Source organism: Zonotrichia albicollis, chromosome Z, assembly GCF_047830755.1.
Source record: "Zonotrichia albicollis isolate bZonAlb1 chromosome Z, bZonAlb1.hap1, whole genome shotgun sequence".
Classification (NCBI taxonomy): Eukaryota; Metazoa; Chordata; class Aves; order Passeriformes; family Passerellidae; genus Zonotrichia; species Zonotrichia albicollis.
The window spans coordinates 43,792,440-43,804,622 of record NC_133860.1 but is presented as its reverse complement, the minus strand read 5'-3'; the positions used below and the strand labels follow the sequence as shown (position 1 = coordinate 43,804,622).

The following is a 12,183-nucleotide window of genomic DNA, read 5'->3' as shown; positions in this document are numbered from 1 at the left end:
CCTTCCTTCCTTCCGCCACTTCCTTCCTTCCGCCACTTCCTTCCTTCCGCCACTTCCTTCCTTCCGCCACTTCCTTCCTTCCGCCACTTCCTTCCACCACTTCCTTCCTTCCGCCACTTCCTTCCTTCCTTCCTTCCGCCACTTCCTTCCGCCACTTCCTTCCGCCACTTCCTTCCTTCCTTCCTTCCTTCCTTCCTTCCTTCCTTCCTTCCTTCCTTCCTTCCTTCCGCCACTTCCGCCACTTCCGCCACTTCCGCCACTTCCGCCACTTCCGCCACTTCCTTCCTTCCTTCCTTCCTTCCGCCACTTCCTTCCTTCCTTCCTTCCTTCCGCCACTTCCTTCCTTCCGCCACTTCCTTCCTTCCGCCACTTCCTTCCTTCCGCCACTTCCTTCCGCCACTTCCTTCCTTCCTTCCTTCCTTCCGCCACTTCCTTCCGCCACTTCCTTCCTTCCTTCCTTCCTTCCGCCACTTCCTTCCGCCACTTCCTTCCTTCCTTCCTTCCTTCCTTCCTTCCTTCCTTCCTTCCTTCCTTCCTTCCTTCCTTCCTTCCTTCCTTCCTTCCTTCCTTCCTTCCTTCCTTCCTTCCTTCCTTCCTTCCTTCCTTCCTTCCTTCCTTCCTTCCTTCCTTCCTTCCTTCCTTCCTTCCTTCCACCACTTCCTTCCTTCCGCCACTTCCTTCCTTCCTTCCTTCCTTCCGCCACTTCCTTCCTTCCTTCCGCCACTTCCTTCCGCCACTTCCTTCCGCCACTTCCTTCCTTCCGCCACTTCCTTCCTTCCTTCCGCCACTTCCTTCCTTCCTTCCGCCACTTCCTTCCTTCCTTCCTTCCTTCCTTCCTTCCTTCCGCCACTTCCGCCACTTCCGCCACTTCCGCCACTTCCGCCACTTCCGCCACTTCCTTCCGCCACTTCCTTCCGCCACTTCCTTCCTTCCGCCACTCTCTGCCTTCCTGCCTCCCAGCCTCCCTCCCTCCCTCCTCTCTCCCTCCCTCCTTCCTCCCTCTCACCCTCCCTCTCTCTCACCCTCCAACACCCAGGATATAAGGAAGCCTTGGAGACAAAATTTAGCACCACTCACACTGGTATGGAACACACATTTCCCTACAGTATTTTGTCTCCACTGTCTAGAGGTGCAACACTAGGTAGCACTTCTTCATTTTGCTGTCAGAAAGGGCCTTTGTAAAGTGCCCACAGAACTTCAGCAGTAGCACAATCATTGGATACTTTGGGAAAAGTGTCAGAAACTAAAGGACAAAAAGTGTACAGCAGCTGGACACTGATTGAAAAAAAAAAAGGTAAATTCATACTCTTTTCAAATTCATCTTGAGATAAAGTGTCAGGTTTCCAGAAGAAATAGTTCTATTATTAGACCTAACAAGGTATGAAACATCACAATATAAGGAAGAATATGCAAAAATGCCTTTTCTTCATATTTTGTGGAGAGTCACTCATTTTACCACATTAGATGCCCAGCCTTCACCTCTAAACATATTAAGTAATTTCAGTACTACAGTACATTAATCAGACATCAGAGTCCATGAGCATACTTAACTGGGCAAGATAACCAAGAAAGACCACAACAAATGCTGGACTTGTTTTCCCATCTAAGTAGAGGTAAAACTGCAGGTAAAACTGCTGTCAAGTGGCCATTTTGAGAAACCACCAAAAAACTTGGTGGTATTTTGTCCATTTCCACATGTCACAGATCTTCATTGTGACACCAAATCCAAACATAGTGCTCAAAGCCAGGTTCTTGTCCACCTCTGACTGAATAAGGCTCACAGTCCTGCTCTCCTAACTTGATGCATGTTAGAAGATAAAAACATCCTCTTGGTTTTGATGATCAACAGAACAGTGATATTAGCATTAAAACATGGTCCATGACTATGTAAATTTGTTTCTCACTGATATGTATTTGGCAGTTATACCTGTTTCACTGCATCTTTCAAAATTGCAAGCTCATGCAAATACCAAAACACTTTTACATTAATTTCTAGGTTTTATTCAATCCTAGCCTTATGCTTACTTATAAAGGGAAGACAAAATTGGAAAAATTACAGGACACATTATCTGTAGAGCACCTGTAGAGCACCTCAAGTTGTTTCTGATTCCCCTGTACAACAACTCAAAAATTCAATTAAGTCATTCTTTGTAAGCTGGAGGGCAAATTTTCATGGGAACTGTACAGTTTCCTTTATTACTAAGGAATTATGTGTCTCCATGCTTTTAAATGATGAATCTCCATGTTTGATCCTGTCAAGAAAAATCAGGTGCTCAAAAACCACCTGATAATGATAGATCACCTGAAAAATTATAACAAATTATAGTGAAAATTCCAAAGTACGCTCCTAAACACCAATTTGCAGTCGCACAGACAGACTTGCAGTCTAAAATTTAAAAAAAATTAAATGTATGTCTGTATAATGCATTATCAGCGCAATGTAGGATTAAGCTACTTTCAAATAAATTTAGGAATTGTTTAGCACAGACTTTTGGCTTTCTCAGTCAAAATTAGTATACTCAGAAAAGAGATAAATTAGCTCTGGCTTGCTATGTGCTATCATGACTAGGTTGCATCTAATAGCCACATACCTCACCCTGCCAAAAGACTTCAGTGCCATGGAGACAAAGCTAATTTTGCAATAACCTGTTTCCTTCATGTTTTGTTGACAGAACATAATCAGCAACTGAAATGGACCACCTTCTTTTGTATGGAAGATGCTTATCACAGATGATTTCTTCCAAGTGTGCATAGAAAGCAAAACTATTTAAACATACTCTGCCATAATCTATCACTAGAATAAAATGGATGCATAGATTATAGTTTAATTGCCTTAAGTACAGCAGACCAGTGCATCATGTCTGAAAATCCATTTCAATGAAGTATAGCTAACTGAAAATGCATTGCTTTTTTCTAATATTTCATTTTATTTAAACAAAGAAATCTTCAGAAAGTTGTCAAGAAGTTAGTAATTCAAATTTATCTTAAATGTGGGTAAAGTCAGGCAAAGGTAGATTTCATCTTTCATTCTTCCATTTCTCTAGCCACTGGACGGACACACTGGACCTGGAAAATTTTAATTATGCCAGCAAAAAACCAGTTTGGCAATTGGAGATTGTGATGTACAACGGCAGTGTGACCACAGAGACTTCTCTGTCCCCTTAAGAGGAATACTTGAGTAGTTGACTATGCTGCTTTTGTAGCTTTCTTGCACTATGGTTTAAAATAGCTGTTCCAGGTACCAGAACACGCACCACAATTTGAGTATTTGTAGCTCTCCTCTCCATACCAAATAAATCTTGTTACCACGAACTCACTCCCACATCTTTGGGCAGACAGCTGGGCCAGAAACAGTATTGCAACTCTCATTTTAAATTATGTGTGTGGGCTGGACCAACCAGTATGTTGGTACTGATGAACTGGCAGGATATCAAACAGGCAGAAACTATCCCTTCCTTTGATCAGTTCCAACATTTCCTCATAAGCACAGCCCCTCTTCTGTACATGGCTCCCTCCTGTTTTATCTCAAGACTTGGACTTTGTTATCTTTTGGAGACCCTCATGTGTCAGTTAGATTTGACTGCAGCTGACTAACATGTTGAAAACTATCAGAAAGAGAATAGCAGAGGATTGGGCATCCAGGCAGACCATGATCACACAGAATCTCTTCAGAAGGAAAACAGGCCAGGACTTTGCCAGCAGATTGCTGACAAAGGTGTAAGTAAGCCATATGTTCTGTACTCAGGAAGGCTGAACTTCAGAAGATACAGCCCCACTGTTGGCTCAGAGATTTTATTATGAGATAATGAATTTACAGTGATTGTTGCAGGCGTAAGTATTAAGGTTTAAATCACAATTCAGTATATAACTGTACTACAATCTGCTCAGAACAATACACAGTAAAATATTATTCAAGAAAACAACTAGTATTTAACTTGACTGTGGGCAGGATCTTCGATAGAGGGAAGAAGCATTTTGAATGTGCATATAACAGATCTTCCTGCACGAGATCTTCCTTTAGTACATAGTACTGAAGAGTTAATGTTTGCAAGATTACCAAACAGATCTTATGGAAACAAACAAACTGAGGTAACTGTTGGAGTAATAGACAATGAATGTGTTATGAGTATAAAATTCTGGTGTTCAGACCAGTTGTGTTTTCAGGTTTTCCTCTGCAATAATTAGGAAACATAGTGGGGTGCAATACTAGAGCTGAACTTGTGCAGCAACATTTGAGTGCTGACTTAGACAAGTGGCTGGGAAGCCCCGTTTATGGAAGACACTGTGAAAACTTTCAGTGTTGTGCAATCACAGTAGTATGTGGGGTCATGGAAGGGTATGTGTATGTCAAAGAGGCAGACTGAGAGGATTGTTTTAATGAGGATTGAGAGAAGACCATGAGTTCCAAGAGCAGAAGACACACAACAGGACCATAAGCAAAGTTTGTATCAAGAACATGCTTTTCTAAATGGTCAATAAGCTTTAGAAATTGGGTGAAAATTATCAGCTTTCACTGTTTAATAAAAAAGTAGCTAATGGTTACAGTCAAGGAGATAGGACTGCAGCACAATTAGAGATTGCTACTGTAACTTGTTGGGGTGCTCACAGCCATGAACAAATGTGCAGTGGTCTTCTTGCCACAACAACTAGCCACACATCAAAGAATTATAGAATACAGTGGTTTGGGTTGGGAGTACTCTCCTCTGGACCTGTTCCAACAGGTCCATGCCTTTCTGGCATGAGGGCTCCAGAGCTGGATATAAAAGCCAGAGGGGAAGAATCATCTTCTTCAACCTGCAGGCCTCATGATTTTTGATGCAGCCCAATATGCAATTCTCGTTCTGGGCTGCAAATGCACCTTGCCAGATCAAGTCCTGCTTTTCATACACCAGTACCGCCAAGTCCTTTTCCAGAGGGCTGCTCACAATCCGTTCACTCAATCCATTGGGAAGACCCTGCGTATGCACTTGCATTACCTGCCTAAGATGAAAGCCAGGATACGGTACCTTTACCGTCAGCCTCATATATTATTTTCTGTTCTTTTTTTTTGGCTCATGCGTCAGACACTTCCTGTAGAGCAGCTGCGGCCGGAGGGCTGCGGGCGTGAGGGGGCCGGCCTGGGGAGCCTTGCTTAGCCCAGGGAAAGGATTCCTGGGAGGAGCCCGTTAGCGCTGGGGGACCGTGAGGGCCAGGCGGGGCCGGGCGGCCATTTCAGCGCCGCTCCATCCCGCCCGCCGTTGCCAGGGTGAGCGGGGCAGCGGCGCCCCCGCCCCCGGCCCCGCCCCGCGGCCAATCGAGGGGCGGCGGCGGCCGAGCGAGGTTCCCTTTGTTCAGCCATTTCGGGGGCCGGAGCGGCGCCGCGCGGAGCTGTGGAGGGAGAGGTCGGGCCGCTCCCTCGCCACTCCCCTGCCGCCGGGCTCTGGGATGGTGTGGGTACGTGTCCGGGTTGTGAGGGGCGGGGTGGGACCTCCCATCCCCGGTAGTCGCCTGCACCGCCTCGTGCCCCGGCCGATGTCAGGGGCCTCCGCGGTGCTGTTGGGCTGGGAGCCGTGGGGACTTGGCCGTGGGCTGCCTCTGCCGCTCGTACCGGGCATGGATGGATGGATGGATGGATGGATGGATGGATGGATGGATGGAGATACGGGGCAGGCAGCGGCTGGAAGCTGAGGATCCGGGCAGACCCCCAAAATACCCCCTCCAGGCCCCCCTTTCCGCCGGCTCCTCCCGGTGTCACGGCTGGCGCCGTCTCCGCAGCATTGTGCCAGAAAGTGAAAGTCGCTTCAGAATAGAGGAACGTGGTGCTCTTTCCTACCGTGTTTTCTGGCGTGTGTAGGGTCCCTGCTGTACAGATTTGCCTAGGCGGGGTTTTAAATTTTCGTTCCGAAGAATTAGAGAGGCGAGAAATCTCGTGATTGTCTAGTACTGTCGTTTGTATGGGAAGATCGTTAATTTAGGCACTCAGTGGAAATTGACAAGTGGAACTTGTGAACCTTCCGTGGGGCGACTGTACAGAGGACAGGAGCGCTTTCTGGGTTGATTAGTCTGCAAGATATTTGTCTCCTTGCTGTGAAGGTTACAATTCCTCTCACTTGACTTTCTGCTCAAGACCTGAGAAACTCTCCTACTACTGTGAGGATTGTTCTGCGATGAATTCAGGCCACCTCGGCTTCTTAACCTGTTTGCTTGTCCTCTTGCATAGTTAAGTAGTCCTTAATGTGGCATTCGAATACATCAAAGGGGTGGTTAAATCCTTACAACCCACATTGAATAAAAATTGACTTTGTTCCTTCTGGAAATTAGTAACTGAATAGAAAAAAAATAGACATATACCCAAACTCTTAAAAGGAGCCTTTGATAGAATTGGAAGCTGAGCCCATAAGTCTTCATTCTACATCTGCTGTGTGAACTGTAGCTATTTTTGAGTGGTATGTGGGAGGATGGAGGAAAGGTGCCTACAGTTGGGAAGAATAGTTTCCGTATGATCAAAATTACTTAAGAATGCATTTTTCAAGATTTAGCTAGCTTATACTCAAAGCAGGATAAGACAAAAGAATAGTTGTGATGGTGTAGAGACAGATTACAAAAGCAGTTCATTGACTGTGTTAAAGGAGGAGAGCTTAGGTTAGAATTAATATTGACTAAGGACTGTGATTACTGTTGGATACAGGCGATGACACGTTTCATTGACTAATACAGGTGCAAGCACAGCTGCTTTATGAATGTAGACTTTTACTGGATTGTGTGACATGCTTTTCCATTATATTTATTTAGAATCCAGTATAGAAGTCCTGGTATGTGGATATTCAATAAAGCAGATATGTGTGCCTAATTTTTAGCTTCAGGGATGGGGCCTGAAACCTCTTATAGTCAGGTGATAGGTATGCACAGAACTGTTCAGCAGACTGGCAGAGCTGTGGTGGAGTATATCCTGTTCATACTTCAGGCACACCAAGATGCTATGGCTACAAATGAGAGTGGAGGGAAGGCCAAGTATAATCCTCCTCCGTCAAAGCTGATGTTCAGAATCTTTCCAGTTAAAGATCAGGGCTGAAATAGAGACTGATATTTTATCTTTTAAATGTCTTAATAATAAAGATCTTCTGTCATGGATCCAATGTTGTCAGAGTCATAAAAAAGGTTTTTGTCATAAAAAGTTTTGCAACAGTTTTATGAACTTGATATGCACTAATCAGTGCGTTATTATCAAGTTGTGCTGGTAACATGAAATAGGGAAGATATTTTCTTTGTTTTGTGTTTGAAAGGCTAGGACTGCTTTTCCATTACTTTCATGCCTTAATATGTTGTGATCAGTTTTGATCACAGAAATAAATTTTACCCATTAACTTGGTTCCATATTCTACAAGTATTTAACTACATGTAACAGTAGTATGTTTCAATCACTGAATCCACTGCTTTCCACTCACTGTTTTACAGTATTGATTTGGATAATTGAGTTAGCTTTTCTATATACATTGATAGATTTCAGATATATACTATACAAGGTTTTTATTGCATGTATTGTACATATATAAATAATAATATATTCATATACAGAAAGATACTAATATAGCTATATTATGCAAGTCATACTGAAATTATTTTAAATGTCTCATTGAAAGAGATATAGTTGTATAGATCCACTGTTTGGTTTATGTATCTGACCTATCATGTACATGATAAAACACTGTTCATATTTATGCATGTATACATGGATGCCTTGGAATATGGCTATTTTTAGTAACAATATGAAATGAACCTCCAAATATCACTTTTAACCTTTAGGGGGTTTTCTTTTCCAAACCAGGCTCCAGAGTGAAATTTAAACAATTTAAAAACAATTGTTTGTTAATTTCCCATGTACTGAATGCATTTGAAATTTTGAGTTTGTGTATACGTCTGCATTTAGTGTGTATGTCCTTGTCTATGTGAGTCAAATCTCAAGGCATAAAATCAAATAAAATTTGTGTTTAAAGAAAATTTTTGGTTTTTAAACCTTGACTATAGAACAGAATCATACTTTTAAATTATTCTCCTATTAAGTAATTTAATTTTGTAGAGTATTTTCTACAAGTCATTGTGAGATACCCTTAAACACTGAAAATGTGCTGCTTATGGTGAGCCTTCTACTAAGTGCGTTAGTATAAATATTAGGTCAGTTCTATATATGAAAGAAGAAAAGACAAGACAAAATGTTTTTGTCAAAGAATAGAAAATAGATAGCTGGTGGTACAAAGATGCAAGAAATTTTAGTGTCTTATAATTAAAAAAGAACATACTTGCAGGAATGATGGTGTGATAGTACAGACCAGACATTCCCAATCCTAGTGGGTATATGATCATCGTCAGTTACTTCTGGCATCCAGGGTCATGCTTTTCCAACCATGCCAAACCACAGCCTCATCTATGGCTCCTTCTCCCACCTTCCCTACTGCATGTTCCTATCATTCAAACTAGGATTGCAGTCCAATGCTCATATTTAAGCTTTTCTTGCACCCATAAAAGTTTATTCTTTATTTCAGACTTCAGTCACATAATTTCTCTTCCACATACCTATGTCAACAACCTTCACTTCCAGAAGGAAAAGTGGAACCTTGGCTTCCCCTGCATTCATGTACCTCCTTAATCCTGTTCTTCCTACTTTACCAGTTGTGGTCCCCTTCCTCTGTCGTGAACCGGAAGTGCACTCTGTGTGGGGACAGCAGAGGTATTAATTGTGTGTGGAGTGTGGGTGGTGGCTGCAGTAGTTCCGAACTGTTTCCTTGGGTTTTACAGAGGCCAGGGGGCCATTGCTGTGCTGGCTGTATAGGAGCAGTGAGACCCAGAATCTGTGGCTCATTTAAGTTTTCAAACAGTCATAAGTGGCATTTGTGCTACACTTTGGCCACTTTTTTTATAGGCGAGGAAGAAAAATCAGTAGCAAACAAGCATGGAAAGGCCAGAGTAATTTTCATCAGAGACTAAAAAGCACACATTGCTGCTTCTACTAGATAAGCTAAATCAGTGCAAAAATCCAAACAGATATTTCAGTCTGTTTTACATCAGTTTTGCTTGAGTCAATTTATCAGGAAAAAAAGCCAAACTTAAATTGAAATAAATTATTTTTTCTTGTGCAGACAGGCCCCAAGCCATGTCTTTGGAAATCATGAGTGACTGCAGTCCATTAAATGTAATGCAAATAGATGAATTTTGCATAGGAGGCAGAAACTTCAGTTGTTGAATCTGGCCCATGAAAAGTAGTTAAAACCAAACAAGACAAGCTTTGAATGAGAGCTTTTGAACAAATGGGAATCATATTAACAAGAACACAAGATTCATGTAATTGCATTCTTTGCTGTCATGTGAGAAAACAGACTCCACATTAGTGTCTGGAGCAGAGATACTTTTGGAGCTCCTTGAAAAGGAAATGGAAGTAGGTCAGTTGATGAGGGGAAATGGTTGGTTTGAAAAAACGTAATTTTGTTTCATTATTCTCTGTAACACAGAGAGTACATATGCCCTAAGTGCAAATATATTTCAGATACCTTCCTGTCTTAACATTTTTTAACCTCCTGTAAGTAAAAATTTATTTGGTCATTTGATTACATTAACAAATGACTTCAGACACCCCTCCTTCCAAAATCTTCCATGTATCTGTAGAAGACTTGGTATAGTCTCCTTCTGATTCTCCACTAAAAAGTGGGTAACACACTGTAACTTCACAGTTTTTTGCTTCTGGAAATCCCAATTCCCTCAGGAGATAATTCTGTTCGTTTTCTGAGTGAATGTGTACTTGCCATATATTTTACAATCTGTGATGGTAGTATGTTTTTCTGTTTAGCAAGGAATCCTATCTCAAGGATTGTCCATTCCAGTGGTTCTCTTAATTTCTTGGTGATTACACAGAATCAAAATAGCAAACAAAAATCAAATACAGCACAATTGGCAGTATTCAAAGCATTCCTCATTTGCATTGTGCATCTCAAGGTATGCTGTGTTTTGGTTGCTACTTGCAGTTGTAGTCTTTCAGATGCGGGATGAAAAAGATGATGCTGATGAGGAAATTCTAGGTTAGTCTTGAATGTAAACACCGCTGAGTTCAGCTGTTGGGTGGATTGTTTTGTTTGTTGGTTCTATTTTTATTCTCAGCTATTGTTGCATAATGTTTTAAAAAGAAATATTTATTCTAGATATAAGAAAATTAATATAGTATTTGAAGATGCATTTTTAATATTTTAAATATTTTTAATAGTTAATAATATGAATTTTTGTATCAGCACATGAGATTGAGAATTACCAATCATTGTGAATACTGTCCTTACCTTGTATCTTTTGTTCTACGTAACACAGCTAATGGATCATAGTGAGGCTTTGACAATTTTGGCTCCATTTTGGGGTGTGATTCTCTCTCTTTTTTTTTATTTTATTTTTTTTAAGGTTAAATGAGATAGCAGAGGCTGCCTGTTGACGATCTCTTTGTAGTCCTGCTTTGGGTAATAGTGCCAATTTAATTTAACATAAGGACAATTTCTTAACCGAAATTATTTCTTGGAGCATAGGAGAAATAGTATACCCCAGAAACAAATAACTGTTCTGAATTGTATGAGGGCATACAAGTTGGACCTAAAATGTGGTGGAAATTTTAAATGTTGGCCAGTGAATTATTCATAAACTGACTTGGTATTTTTGCAAATAAAAGGAGGTATTTCTATATATTTGGTTCTAAAATTTTACAAGTAGGAAGAACAATAATAGAAAATAATATTTTTTTCTTCATATTTTCTTCTTGATCTTGTTTTATCAGAGATAATAGCAAAAATCCTAAGTCTTAGAATTGAGTGTGATAAAGTGATAAATAAGAAAGTAAGACATTAAAAATTAATTTGAGAATTTGATATCGCTGATAAAATATTATATGTCAGAAGGAATTCTAGAAAAGGTGCTGTAGTACATGGTTCTGAGCTCTGCAACATCCCTTCTAGTGTCTTCTGTGGAGCTTACAAAGAGGTACCTCAAGTTCAGAGCAGTTAGATATAGTGTAATATTTTCATTGCAATTTAATCCTTGGGTCCTCCAGAAGATGATACCAATGTAAGATAAAAAAATTGATTACTCCATTGCAACAGTAGTATGTAGATTAATTACTTCATCCCTGTTATAGGTAGGTCTGAAAGAAGACAAACAAATGTTTACCTTAGTGAAGTTCAGCTATCCTGTTCACATTTTCTGTAAGTGTTAAATAGAGAAAACTATTTATTATACAAACATCCTTTAAGATTATGCTAATTTAGTTGAAAATGTGTTTGAAGCTAACCTCTGTTTTCCTCAGTTAGACTTTTCTGTTTGATTTTGAAATTCTGAAAAAATATTAAAGTCAATATTGGTTTTATCCATGCTGAATGGCTTTAACACTCTCAGTGTTAAAACATCAGGCAAGACCATTTTTTATAGAAGTGTTTTCATTTATATATATGACACCTTGTATGTAAGACATTCAGTACATTGTCAAACAGTTTTGTTATTGAAGCTAATTTGAAAGGAGTTAAAAAACTTGGCTGCTTTATTATGCAGAAAATAGCTTTTTTTTCCAATTTAATATATAATTTTATATTTAATTTTTACTTATGGTAGTACCCAGAAGCCAAACATATGCAGCTCTAACATGTCAGATGTGTAACAAAACAGCCCTTTCTGCATATGGTTTACAACTGAATTACAAAATAGCATATAAATGTTTTCCAGTAGGCAAATACAGGGAGAATAAGAAGTATGAAAGAGACTTAAGACCTCTGTGAATATTTCACCTAAAGAGAATTTCCACATAAAATGTGAGAAAGGTTAGAAGGTATCTTGGAATGCCTTTTGCATTACACATTTTAAAGGGTATCATATGAAAAAGCATGGTGCTAGGGTCAATAAATTGATCCTCAAGGTGAAGATCATAAAATCACTAGCAGGGAAAAAAGACCATGCTCTGCATTATGATAATGTTTAAGAACTGTTATATAGGGGAGCAATATTAATTTATTATCTTGGCTATAGCCAGTTTAGCCTGTGACTGTAGTTTAAACTTTTCATGAATTTATGTTTCATGTACTGATTGCATTACTTTTTTAAGACAAAGATGATGTGTAGAGTGCAAGCAAATTTATTTAGTGGAGTTGGTGAAGTGATTTGCAACTGGTTTTTATTAAAAATGTATTTAAG

General features: G+C 40.2%; 1 protein-coding gene across 3 annotated transcripts in view; it reads left to right on the top strand.

The window, feature by feature from the left end:
- Nucleotides 1–5,269: 5,269 nt before the first annotated feature.
- The window catches only part of TNPO1 (transportin 1), a 69,541-nt gene continuing 62,627 nt past the window's right edge, over nt 5,270–12,183 (top strand). Inside the window, exon 1 of one of the 3 annotated variants that reach the window (XM_074533683.1) lies at nt 5,270–5,433. The gene's annotated coding sequence lies outside the window, so the exon portion shown is untranslated. The remainder of the gene's footprint in view (nt 5,434–12,183) is intronic. The other 2 variants (XR_012578310.1, XM_074533681.1) reach the window with 2 other exon arrangements.